General features: G+C 55.1%; 1 pseudogene; it reads left to right on the top strand.

The window, feature by feature from the left end:
• Positions 1-192: 192 nt before the first annotated feature.
• LOC119100547 (DNA (cytosine-5)-methyltransferase 1-like) lies at positions 193-11,512 on the top strand (annotated as a pseudogene).
• The last annotated feature ends 2,504 nt before the right edge of the window (positions 11,513-14,016 follow it).

Genomic DNA, 14,016 nt, shown 5'->3' with positions numbered 1-14,016 from the left:
TCTTGCCAGGCTTGCGCCAGCGATGCAGCACTGGCTGCGTGTTGACCTGCGCCGCCCTGCTTCCTTTCGCAGCGGTGCATGCCTTAGGTCAGACTGTTGGCGGCGCAGTGTATTGCTCGCGATGAGCAAGTGCCTGACTTTTACGGCGACTGCTTCTGCGGCGTAACCGTTGGCTGTTTGGTGACCTGAAGCATGATTGGTCGCCTTGTCTGACGATCCGATCGTCCCCAACAATTGCACTGAGGTCCCGGGTCAGACCGTGACCGCAGGACCCGAATCCTGACGTCACCATATCCCTCCTCACCCATGGCTCTCTGTGCTCCGTTCCACAGATTACAGTGCCTCCGTCTGGCCTGGGTACGGACGCCTTCACGGAGGACTGCTTGCTGCGCCACGCCCAGTTCGTGGTGGACCAGGTGCAGAGCTTCGACCTGGCTGGCGGTGTCGAGGAGGCGCAGCTGCTCACCACCGCCTGTGTACGCGCCCTCATCCGGCTGGCCGGCGTCACGCTCGGAAAACGGTACGTGATGGCCGTGGTGGCGTCACAAACGGTGTTCCACTAGATCCTGCCGAAAAACGACACTCAAACGCTGCACATGGTTATTAGTGGGGGGGGGGGGGGGACCGTGGTGGTAGGCATACGCACCATATATGTACATAGGCATCACGAAGTGAGATGATTGGCTCTAATGAGCAACGGCTACAACTGGGTCACTCCAGTGTTCACGGCGGTACAGCGGTTCATTACTGTGACTGTCATGAACTTGGCATGGCACCGTGAATGATGTAGACTGGTGAACCAATCGTTGAGTTGATGTGACGAGTGGGGTTAGGTGCTGTGTGGTTTGAATGGGTTTCAAACTGAAGCTGCTGTTTAAAATGGCTACGTCATGCTTGTCCACTGGGCTGAAGGGTTCCCAAATGCAACGGGGCTCCATTTACAATTGCAGCCGAGCGATCCGTAAAGTGACGCGAGTGAAAAAGGTAGCGGCCGCGCCTCTCACCAAAGCCACGACGACGCCACTGGTCTCTGAACTGTTTGAGAACTTCTTCAAGGGACAGATCCAATCGACGATAAGGCAAGTGGATGGCCCTGGGTTGGCGGATTGCGGAATGAATGACCGACGAGCTTAGCTGGTTCGTACACACAGGGTAGCTCGATGTTAAAAGGTCAGCCGCGATGTCGGGGATAAAGCCATCAGGAGAGTCTTCTGTGGAACCGTCCGTTTTATTCTGATCACCAGCCTTCTACGTCCATGCATCTCTGTACGTCAGGTGATGGTGGACCGATTTCTACCGTGCTGTCGTGTGTAGCAGCCCAGAAAATGAGCTTCTTGTGATATCGCTGGTGCGTTGCGGCTGTGGAGCTGTCAGCGTCCCCCTCCTTTCTCACGTCACGTTCATGTCGTCTGCCGCGTGCCCCGTCTCGTGCGAGCGCCGCGTCCTCCGCTGAGCGTCCCCCTGCCGCTGGCAGCTGAAGCAGGGGCCGCGCCGCACGCGCTGTGGGGTGTGTGAGGCCTGCCAGCAGCAGCCCGACTGCGGCGACTGCAAACACTGCCGCGACATGGTGAAGTTCGGCGGCAGCGGCCGGAGCAAGCAGTGCTGCATCAACCCAGGTAAGTGGATTACCAACCGCAGGTAGGCAGTGCTGCACTAACGGCAGGCAGAAGTGTTGCACCAACGCACGGTAAGCAGTGCTGCACCAACACAGGTAAGCAGTGCTGCACCAACGACACGGTAAGCAGTGTTGCACCAACGGCACAGGTGGGCGCTGCATGACCTACATCAGTGATGCGCCCTAAGCCCCAAATCATCATCATCATCAACGGCACAGTAAGCACTGCACCAACGGCACAGTAAGCGTGCTGCACCAACCGTACGATAAGCGTTGCCGCCGTCCGCTGTCGTCAGTGCCGTGCAATGCACCACACAGAGCTGCACCAGGCGCAGGTCACGAGCTGCTGCCAACTGCAGGTGACACCTCTTGAAATGACGGAGGACTGCGATGGCTAAACGAGTGGAGAAAACTGATACCTGAATCACCAGCTGTGCTACATCAGCTTGCAACCTGTGGCGCGATGTTGTCCTGATTTTTTGTTTATGTTCTTGTAGTTGTTGCTGCACGTCTTGTCGGAGAAATGTCATTCAACGAAAACCCGCAAGTGCTGAACTGAGTTCAGCATCATGCATGCGACGTCATTGCTGGTGCCGACGTGCGCAGGTGGATACCATGACGAGCGAAGACGGGGCCATGGCCGTGACTTGTGTTCCAACTGCCATCGCCAGGTGTCCGAACATGGCGATTGAGGAGGCGGAGGACTCTAACGGCGGTGAGGACGAGGAGGACGACACGACGAGGACGGCGGCGCTGGCGGCGGCGGAGCGAACACACCGCGTGCGGCGCCACTCCCTCAGTACAGCTGGGCCGGCGAGCCGCGCGGCACACACGCCGCCAGGACCTACTACAGGTAAGAGCGAGCGGCGGCTGTGCGGCACGGCCGCCACTAGAGCCGTGGGTGGCAGCGAAGCAGCCTTGCCACAAAGTGGTGGTTTTGTGGTAGTTCACGTGGGTGACGCGACAAGAGCCATTTGTCAAACGTGTGCGCTTTTGTGTGCTAAACTTTACCACTGTACTTCGGGGCTGGCATCTTCATACAATGGCGGGTGGTTTTGGCTGTGGACGGTGAACTGTGCGTGCCCTGCGTGTACCGCCCTGGTCAGCTGGCGTTACCGCCCTGGTCAGCTGGCGTGTACCGCCCTGGCCAGCTGGCGTGTGCTGACCGGCCGGCTCGCCCCCAGCTCGGTGGATGTCAACGGCGAGCGTCTGTCGGCGGGTGACTGTGTGGTGGTGGAGGCCGAGGGGCCGGCAGCTGCCGTACGTGGCCCGACTCGTGTACATGTGGAGGCGGCCTCCGGACAGCGCTGCTACCACGCCGCCTGGTTCTGGTCAGTGCCGCCCGCGGCGGACACGTGAACACCGTCCCTGCTCTGAAACATGTCGTTCGTTCCTGGGGTACAGCCGCCAGTGTCTCTCGTGATGTTAGCATTTATAATCTAGGGCGTTTCCCGCAAAATTTCAACTGGTCTTGTTACGGCAGTTCGCAATGGTGTAAGTTCGGCTGCTGGATACGTACAGTGATCCGAGGTTTATTGTTGCGTGTTGTCTTTTTCTGTTATTTTTACATTTTTTTTCTGCCCCATTTGACACATGATGAAATACGTGTTCGCACTACACACACCTCGCCTTTAAGGAACTTTCGTAAAATGAGAATGATACCATTTATCGGTGCGATATATCGACTGTTCTGCTGCTGTCCACTGGACTAAGCAGGTCTGTTGTGGATCCATAGCCGTGCTCCTTGGCATGTCAGCCTGACCAGTGTGTGCCGTTCCGCTGCAGCCGTGGCCAGGAGACCCTGCTTGGAGAGACGGCCGACCCTGCGGAACTGTTCGTCACGGACGAGTGTGAGGACATGCCCCTCGAGTCCATCACACGCAAGGTCAGCACACGCAGTCGAGTCCATCACACGCAGTGTCAGCACACGCAGCCGAGTCCGTCACACGCAAGGTCAGCACACGCAGCCGGGTCTGTCACACGCAAGGTCAGCACACGCAGCCGAGTCCATCACACGCAAGGTCAGCACACGCAGCCGAGTCCGTCACGCGCAATGTCGGCACACGCGGTCGAGTCCATCACACGCAAGGTCAGCACACGCAGCCGAGTCCATCACACGCAAGGTCAGCACACGCAGCCGAGTCCATCACACACAAGGTCAGCACACGCAGCCGAGTCCGTCACACGCGAGGTCAGCATACGCAGCGGAGTCTATCACACGCAAGGTCAGCACACGCAGCCGGGCCCATCACACGCAAGGTCAGCGCACGCCGTCAATTCTATCACACGCAAGGTCAGCACACGTAGCCGAGTCCGTCACACGCAAGGTCAGCACACGCAGCCGAATCTATCACGCGCAAGGTCAGCACACGCAGTGGCGACACCTCCGTCATGGGTAACTCAGCGTGCCCCCTGCCCTGTTCCGCTCCGCAGCCTGTGCTCCGCTCTGGCCGCATGCGCGTGACAAACCGTGTGTCTGTCGTGTGCTACACTGCCTGCGCGTGACAGCGTGTGTGTCATGTGCTAACCTGCTGCGCGTGACAGCCGTGTGTGTCTGTCGTGTGCTACACTGCCTGCGCGTGACAGCCGTGTGTCTGCCGTGTGCTACACCTCCTTGCGCGTGACAGCTGACCCCGGTCCGGCAGGCGCGAGTCCTGGATCGGAGCGACGCGCGCTGCTAGTTCCAGCAGCGCGAGTCGTTCACGTACCAGAGAACGAGTCGGATACGTTCTGGTTCCAGAAAAAGTAGGTTGATTTAACGACTTTGGGACGTCACAGTACTATTGATCTGCATTTGTACCCGTGTTTTGCGTATGTTGTATTGTACGGTTTTTATGCGAGTTTGCCGTGGATTTATCTCACCGAAATTAAACCTGGCATCTCACCTTGCTAAATTGTCTACAGTCATTAGCGTTTCTGGTGCCTAGATCTATTTCACCCCGCCCTGACATCTAACAAGGAGGGTGCCAACCAGCGAGTCCGTGACTGCTGACTGGAACACTTCAAGGCGTTCCACGCTCTCTGGCTGCGAAACGCTGTCCTGACATGCCAGCTCACGGCCTGGCCATTGGGCTGTGACCGGTGCTGGCCGTCACCAGTCCGATGACCCCTGGTCAGGTACCGGCCGGAGCACGGCCGGTTTGAGGACGTGGCGGCGGAGCCGGTGGCCATCGACGGCCGGCTTCTGCCCGTGCTGTGAGCAGCTCCGTCTTGAGGAGCTAAGCAAGGTGCCCACCGTGGAGGTCCGACTGGATGACGAGCCAGGGAGGAGCGAGGTAGGTCTCTCTCTGTCTCTTCTTCTCTCTCGTCTCTCTCTCTCTCTCTCTCTCTGTCTCTCTCTGTCTCTCTTCTCTCTCTTCTCTCTTTGTCTCTCTCTGTCTCTCTCTGTCTCTTCTCTCTCTCTCTCTCTCTCTCTCTCTCTCTCTCTCTCTCTCTCTCTCTCTCTCTCTCTCTCTCTCTCTCTCTCTCTCTCTCTCTCTCTCTCTCTCTCTCTCTCTCTCTCTCTCTCTCTCTCTCTCTCTCTCTCTCTCTCTCTCTCTCTTTCTCTCTTTCTTTTTGTTCTCTCTCTCTGTCTGTCTGTCTGTCTGTTCGTCTGTCTTGCCGCTTCCCCGCCTTCTCGCCTCCTCGCTTCCTCGCCTCTACGCCTCTTGGTCTTTCTCTTGGTCTTGATCGTGCACGTGCTCCTGCTCTCACAGAAGTTGTGTATCTTCCGTCAGCGCACTGTTTTGTCTACTTATTCTCACACCCAAAGCCCAACTTCTCATCATGGTTATTCTCTTCATTATTTAGATGAGCATTTCGCCGTTCGCTTTGTTGCGGCTACCATGTCACTCATGAGTAGCGACATTATTGCTATTTACAAAGTCTTACATGAATATCATCCAGTCAAATCACTCATCAGCGTCTAGTCCCTGGCGTGAGACGTCCTGTCTCCAGCGTCGCTCTCTCCCCGCCCTGTCTCGCGTCCCCGGCCGATGACCACTCGCTCTCGGCAGACGCGCTTCGGCCAGGTGCGCTGCGGCGGCGAGACATACTCGGTGGGCGAGTGTGTGTTCCTGGACCCCGCCGCCTTCTCTCTGCGCCGGCGGCAGGCCTGGGTCAAGACGGTCAAGACGTGCGACGTTTCGCAGGTATCGTGGTGGCGAGATGCGCCACGCGTGCTGGAGAGAGGCGCGGATGCGGCCGGCTCCAAACGCAGGCTCTGTCGCCAATTGTTCTCAGAGCGAGGCGGATTGGCAGTGCGAGGAAAGCAGGCGTCATTGTCGCAACCAGTTGACAGCCCTGGACATTTGTTGCACGCTCGCCAATGGTAGGTCTTCGTCAATAGCTGTCCATAACTAGCTGTTCGGTTGTTCCCGTCAGGTGGACGAGGAACTCTACCCTGAATACTACCGCAAGGCCACCAGCTACGTGAAGGGTTCCAACGAGGAGACGCCGGACCCATTCCGCATCGGCCGCATCAGCAGCATCTTCACGAACAGAACAGGTGGCGCCCAACATGACGACTCGACCTTGGTCTTGTATTGGTGTCAGTTGTTTACCTTCTCCTGATCGTTCGCCGAGATGATAGTGATGCCCTAGCTTTCAACTCGCTTTGCCGTTTGAGAAGATCCCGCAGTGTTACACCCGCACCTTCGTGTCCAGAGTTCAGACAGCATTAAGCCTTAAGCGACCAACTCATCTAATGTCGGTAAGGAGTCGCCTTTTGTAAATGATTTGCTAGTTAGCGAGCTTACACGGCAGCCCAATCAATGGCTACGATCAATAGCAGTACGGCGTTATCCGGCGTGACTCTGGCGAAACGTTACCGAAGGCGTCCGCTCCGCAGCGAGCAACGCGGAGGCGGGCGACGTTTTCCTCCGCGTGACCAAGTTCTACCGAGGAGAGGACACATTCCGGGGCACGGAGGGCTCGCAGCACAGCGACCTGCACATGATCTACTACAGTAGCGAGGGTGAGCGGCCTGCCGTGGCGCCGTGCAGCACCAATGGCAGTGTGGGTGTCCGGATGCAATTGGGCCCTCGGTGTGGAGCGTGAGCCACTACCTGAAGATACCGTGTGGGTTGTGTGACGCTTCTGTCGTCATGCATTGATCGTGTCTAGATAAAGACAAGGGACTGATGCTCTACGTAATGTTTGCAAGCCTCGGAAGCGTGCCTCTCGAGTAAACTCGACGACACGTGGCGGGCGCCCGCTGACGCCGGCCGCCTCGCGCCGCCAGAGGTGTCGGTGGCGTTCGGTCACGTGATGGGCAAGTGTCACGTGGTGTACGGTGGCAACCTGACCTGCTCGCCGGAGGAGTACCGCCGCTGTGGACCTCACCGCTTCTACTTCCTCGAGGCGTACGACGCTGACGGCAAGAGCTTCACCGAGCCGCCGCCGGCCGCCAAACGCATGGGACTCGTCAGAAAGGTGCGGTGGAGGCTGTCTGTGTACCGAGGGACGACTGCGCATGGGGACGGTCCTAGGGCATGGCTTTATGTGGGAGAGACTGTACCTGGAGATTGGCTGTACCGGCACTGATCATGCCTAGAGATTGCTGTACGTAGTGACTGTACCAGAAAACAGTTGCACCTGGAGGCTCTGTGTAGCATAGGATGAACACATGGGCTTATAAATTTCCTTTACATGTAAGCATGTTCGATTCGGCGTATCCCCTCCCTGTCGTGCCCGCTGGCTGTCAAATGTGGGAAGCCATTTGCTGCTCTCCTGTATTTGCCTGTGCTTGTGGGTCTGTTTTGCTCAGTCTGAGCACGGCCGACGGCTCTGACGGGCAGTGCCCCTGACACCCGTACCGCCGCACGATCGGCTGTGTTGTCACTCGACTCGTCGCACGCGGTTTTCCGCCAGCTCCAGCGCGTGCTGGTGCACCTCGCTCGCGCCGGCCGCTGCCTGCCGCCTGTGCCGCAGGGCCAGGGCAAGGGTAAGGGTGCGGCGGCGCAGCGGGCGGTGCCGCCCCCGCCCGCACACCCGGTCGTGGCGCCGCTCCGCGCGCTCGACGTGTTCGCCGGCTGCGGCGGCCTCTCCGCCGGACTGCACCAAGTGGGCGTGGCCGTCAGGTGAGGGCGGGGCTGGGGGGCGGCCTGGCAGGCGTCACTGTCTGTCGGGAAGGAGGAGTGACAGTGGGCGTCTGTGTCACGTTTCTCTCACGTTTCTATATATATATATATATATATATATATATATATATATATATATATATATATCAGGTGGGTTTGTGCAATGAATATAGCAATCCAAGATAATGTATACTAGATTACATTGTGGATGTGGTAAAAAGGGGCCTTTCCGTAATATCTAGCGCTGTTTGCCACGTCGCTCTACGCGGGATGATCACCATACGGGCTGAGCCTTTTGTCGGTTTTCAGCCAATGGGCGATCGAAATAAACCAGCCGGCGGCCAACGCGTACCGGCTCAACAACCCGCAGGCCACGGTGTTCTCGGAGGACTGCAACCATCTACTGCAGCTGGCCATAGACGTGAGGACGGGGCCGGTTCACCAGCTGGTGCCGGCCACCTCCCGGACAGGGCTCTGTAGCCCTGGACTCTATAGCCATGATGTCCCCAACCAGGCAGCCGTCATAGCCGCTGATGGGAACTTGCACAAATTGGTGCAGCTGATAATTTGTGAGGGAATTTAACCTTAGAAAACGTTCTGACACTTGAGGACTGTGTGTGTTCATTCTCAGCTTGCAGGAATGTTTGGGGCCCAATAACGACATTTTGCAACTTTTGCCCTTATGTTTAGCTTCTGACTCAGCGCTGCCGCCGCAGATGAAGTGATGGCATGCCATTGTTTTCTATGAGAAGCCGTGGTCTCAGGGCAAGGCACACGACATCTCGCTGTTGCAATAGACTCGCATGTGTCACTGTTGTAGGAGGCTCGCATGTCACTGGTGCCAAACATGTATGCGTCACCACTGTCGCGACAGATTCACTTACATGTTACAACTGGATGGCTGTTCCAGTGGCATCCAACTACAATGTCTTTTTCCAGATTCAGATGGGGTGGAGAAATTGCACGAACCCACATTGGTATGTCTGTTGGTGTAATGTTCACATCACTTGCTGTGCACAGGAGACGCACTCGGTCTGTCACTGAGTGCGCCACAACACTCCTTGACGCGTGACATTTGCAGGGGGCAGAGCAGAACGCCAGCGGCCAGCGGCTGCCGAAGCCGGGGGAGGTGGACCTGCTGTGCGGCGGGCTGCCGTGCCAGGGCTTCTCCGGCATGAACCGCTTCAACTCCCGGCAGTACTCGCAGTTCAAGGTACCCGCTGTGACGCGCGCCGGTCCCAGGGCGTGTGTGCCGTGTTTAAATCGTGACCCCCCTACACGGCCTCGTGTATCTCTGCGGCTTCCCACATCGCAGCCTTTTCAACGCGTGGTCGAAGGCTTGCTTACCGTCGCGATGCTGCGCCACTCCCGAAAAAGCTCCCGTAGTTTTTTGACTGTTGTGCGACTTGAATTGTCTTGCATTTCATTGGAACAGTTTCTGGATTATTTGAAGACGAATTGCGGTTCGTCCACTTAACGTCGACATCTATGGAGCTGCGAAACACGACAACTAATGTCAAACATGAACCCACGACTTTCGGCAGAGGGGTGGGCGAGCTTTCTATCATACTGCTAGTTTGTTGTTCCACCTCACTACTACGCTGCTGTTCTGTTCGCTGTTATCAGGCTGGATTGGATGTTGCTGAAGCTCAGAGAAGAGGTGACAACTGCAAGATAGGCATCGTTGAAGAGCTGGTCCACAGGATTTTGGGAAATTGGAACCTCCTGGGCTCTCTGTTATTGGAGCACTTTTCCGCAGAAACTCTCTGATCGTCAGCTTCTTGAGCTTCTGCGACTTCTACGGCCAAAATACTCCATACTGGAGAACGTGCGCAACTTCGTTTCTTACAAGGCCAACGTGGGGCTGAAGCTGACGCTGGCCTGTTTGCTGAAGATGGGCTACCAGTGCGGCTTTGGTGTGCTGCAGGCGGGCAACTACGGCGTCCCTCAGACGCGCCGCAGGTCGGTCACGTGCCGGGGACCTCGGTCGGCACCACTCTGACATCATGCAGTCCGTCATCTGCGCAGATCAAAGCCGTCTATTGATGGGAAGTTTCTGGTCGCCGCGTTAACATTGGGATCGCATGGCAGTTGTGTATCGTCTGGGGCTTATGCGTGGCATGCGCCGCTCTGCTGGCGGCGCTATGGCCCGCCACCGTACGTCACCGACGAGTCTGACGGTGCCTTACTCGGTAGGGCGATCATCATGGCCTCGGCCCCGGCTTCCGCCTGCCCCTGTACCCGGAGCCCCAGCACGTGTTCTCGCTGAGGGCCTCCTCGCTGGCCATGGTCATGGAGGACACCAAGGTATGGACAGCGAAACGGCTCACGGACAACGGCGGACGGGCACTCCCCCGCGATCCGCCGCTCTTAAACGACAACATGCAGCATGACGTGTGATAACCTGCGGATTTGAACGTTAAACAACTTGTTGAGTGCCACTCATTTAAGGATTTGGGATGCTGGTCATAAAACCCACCACATAGGCTGTCTTTATCGGTTGCTGTCGTAGGCTGTCTGCAGCGGCGCCAGTATTTCAACGTGCCCCTCACCCAGATGACATTTGACATGCGCAGCGCGCACCCCGGCTGACCTGAGGACGCGGTGTTGCAGTACACGCCCAGGCCGGTGGTCGCAGTCGGCGCCATACCGGACTGTGACTGTGCGGGACGCCATGTCTGACCTGCCAGAGATCCTGAACGGCGAGAAGCACGAACAGATGCCGTACGACCGCGACGCCAACTCGCACTTCCAGAGAGTGGTGCGTTCCGGGCGGTGCTCGTGGCCTGTTTGCCTGCGCTAGTGGCGGTTACAAAGGCACAGGGCGGAGGAGGGTGTGTGGTGTCCACGAGGGAGAGCGTCCGCTTGGCTGCACGTGCCGAGTGAGCGCAGGGTTCACAGCTGGCTCCGTGCCCAGCGTCCCCGCAGCGATCAGCTGAAAGTATCGCGACAATTAATGACGTTTGACGTTCAATGTGGTGTACATCCCCAAAAGTGTCGTCGCGTGTAGTAAGTCGTTGCAATTCATGTTTGCACGCATTAGATGACAAAAAAACTAAACGCGATCAAAGCAAGAACGTTACCAAATATATATGGCTGGGAAACGGCACTTGGGGACTGACGTATGCTGAGTTGTGAAGTGGGTAAAATAAGTTTATCGTCCTATTATTTCAGCGCCAACAGGGCCACGGTTTATTGATTGCCTCGTTGAGACGGCTGGGAAAGATTAGAAAGCATCTTATCAAAATGTTGTACCTAGTTGAGTTGTCACACGACATTTGGTAGAACGCATGGCACCTCATTTTTTATGTCACTGGCTCAGCTCCTTCCGAAATTATGTTCGAATAGTAAGCATATCGTCGCAGCATAACGGCAACAGACAAATACGTCAACAATTTGCCTCCCATCCATATCTCGACGATATCAGTCCATTATCATGCAAAGCGAAAAGACTTTAAACTTCAGGACCTCGGCATCCTTCGCCTTGAAAGGATCCAGAACCTGGTCTATTTCTGCCGCTAGGCGTCACCGGCAGGGTACAGTTACAGTGGTGGCGACAGATTCCCGCTGAACATGACGATGTGTGCTGACGCGGCTGCGAGCCGCGCCCTGACGCACCCCCCTCCGGGGCCGTGACGAGCCAGCCGTCACCGCCGCCTCTTGCCGCAGATGCGGGCCGGCCAGGAGACGGCGCTGCTGCGCGACCACGTGTGCAAGGAGATGGCGCCACTCATCGCGGCGCGCATCCGCCACGTGCCGACGGCGCCGGGCAGCGACTGGCGCGACCTGCCCAACTGGCAGTCCGCTCAGCGATGGCACCACTTCGCGCCTCCTGTGAGTGGTCGGGGCGCCGACCGGCGATGGGTGGTGTACCGAGGGGGAGGGGGGGCTGGAGGTGGTCAGGCGGTACTGCAGGGACAGAGCACGAGCCCGACCCGCCTGTGGTGAAAGCCTGAGCTGAGATGATAGGAAGATATGTTGCGTGGCCGACGCATGGTGACTCGTTCAAGCACGCTACTGCCATCTCGAACACGTTTGTTGGGCATCTTGACCGCGGTAGGTTTACAGGTTTAACGTGATTGGGGTAAAATTGTGAAATTTTGTGTTTCGGAAAACGCTCTACAAAACGTCAAGTTTCTAGTTTCTATAAAGGGTTTTGCATAAGTTTAGCTCTTTATACCGAGTGTTCAACGTGGAAGGGCGGAATCCGTCGCATGTGTGGTATGCCCATACGAAAAGCGTGGACCCGGCGGACACGCATCACCTCAAAATAAATTGTATCACCTCACCTCAAAATAATTATCAACGCCTTACGAAGCAGGCGCTTGAGTAGCCTCGTTGCCCCGTGCAGGTAAAGATGACCACAAACTATCTTGATTGTTTTGATATTTGAATGTTACATCAGCGTCCAGGACTACGTTAAATGGCATGTACCTCAAAGCAAAAGATTGATCCGGGTCATTTTAGCTTGGTGACCTCCCTTGACCTTCATGAATCCTACATAAGATTTTGCAGACGTATCTGTGACCAAAGAATTCAATAAACGACAAAAACTAAGCAATGAAGAACGTTTTCTAATAATAGAGCGGTTTGACCTCGACTTTGGTTTGACTTTCGTACCTGATCCAGGGCCAATGAAACAGTCGTAGTCCTTTATTCAGTTGTATCATTATGTAAGAAACCATCTTAAAGTTGCATGACTTCGGCTAGCAGTCTTTTACCAGAGTAACCACAATAACTTTTGGGCAGATCTGACTATTTCGTGGGGAGACCACATAAAATGGCACCAAAACAGAATTGGACCACAGCAGCACTTCAGATGCGATCACGTTCATGTTCCTAATCATGCTGTAGTTTCTCACAGATGGGCTTGGTTGCGTAGCCTACAAGCACACAAACAAATATCGTGGCTGAATGTGTCGGTGAAAACGGACGGTGACGGCAGGCAGCTTTTGACAGTCACCTAAACGATTGACAAATACACGGCATGGGAACAGCTCAGTCAGGGCGTCTATGCCGAAGGTGTGGGAGAATCCAGACAAAGCGCGCTGTCTAGCTCAGGCCAACAGGACTATGACGATGAGAAGGCCAGAGCAAACAAAAAGCTTAGAATACAGGTGGTTCATTGCAATCCACCACGCGTATGACAAGCCCGGCGTCCAATGGCCGAGGAACAATAAATGGGTGAAAAAGAATCGCTTAGCTCGTGCCCGATGCTGCATAAGAAGCTGGCGCAACGGAGTGAATGGCTATCCCCAGTGCCAGAAGGAAAAAAACTGTGGTAAAGCGGCCTCCCAACACTGGATGTCCACCATGTTATGTAGTCCCACTGACCAGCCACACAATAGTGGCAAGGCTCCAAAGATAAGAGGCCGTAGGTGTCTGAAGCGGACACCGAAGTGTAAAGTATGTCAGCAACACTCAGAACAGGTTTTTTCGCACCCGACCAGGGGCGGGAAACTTGACTTCCCGCTAAGGTTTTTCAAACACAGCTCAAAGATGAACACTAGCAGCAACACCAAATTTTCAGGGGCTCTTTATCTATCTATTTGGCATCCTCTATGCAATTTGAAATTCTAATCTGTTAGTGACCTAGGTCAGATCAAAGAGACCAATCTACAAAAACTTTCCCACACCTAACTTTTTTGCAGATTATTTGCCATTGCTCAAACTTACCATGGCAGTAGGTCATGATAGCACTTACAGTCTTTTAATGTCAGATTTTTCGAAACAGGCGAGCTTAGCGACTTGAGGTCAGGTCATTGTTGGCTATTTTTCGTAAATAACACAAATTGGCACGTATTTCTGCAAAGCTTTGGTTTTTGTATATGAGGAAAAGGCTACCTATTAACTTACATGCACAACCATCATATTCCTGCCGAGCATATGTGTTCGTTCCAGGTCATGACCTACCTTTGACGGTGCCTTCTACAAAACACATGCTGAACCCAAAAAGGGCAGCTTTGTGGGCAAATTTTGGTGTAGAATTCGAATACCCAACTGAAAACATGCAATGATATTATAATGATGTATAATGAGGTGACGTTAGAGCAGGTGAGGACTTGCAACGTCATATCAGGTCTTCCAAAGCCAATGATCTCTGTTATCAGTGATGAACGAGAGGGACGCGTGTAATCACCTCTATGCCGTCTTTGTGAAGCTGATAACACATAATTTCATGTACCAATGTGCCTGTTCTCAGTTTCCTACGCTAACAAACGTTGAAGGGGCTATGGATAATATGTATATACCACAGCTACGCGATCTTGAGTACCTGTAGATATTGAACACATCATTTCTGACCACAGAAAAAACCATATACTGGTTACTTAGACCCGGTTA

This window comes from Pollicipes pollicipes, unplaced genomic scaffold (genome assembly GCF_011947565.3).
Source record: "Pollicipes pollicipes isolate AB1234 unplaced genomic scaffold, Ppol_2.1 Scaffold_4881;HRSCAF=5763_pilon_pilon_pilon, whole genome shotgun sequence".
Classification (NCBI taxonomy): domain Eukaryota; kingdom Metazoa; phylum Arthropoda; class Thecostraca; order Pollicipedomorpha; family Pollicipedidae; genus Pollicipes; species Pollicipes pollicipes.
The sequence above is the reverse complement of the archived record's forward strand: the minus strand, read 5'-3'. Positions and strand labels throughout refer to the sequence as shown.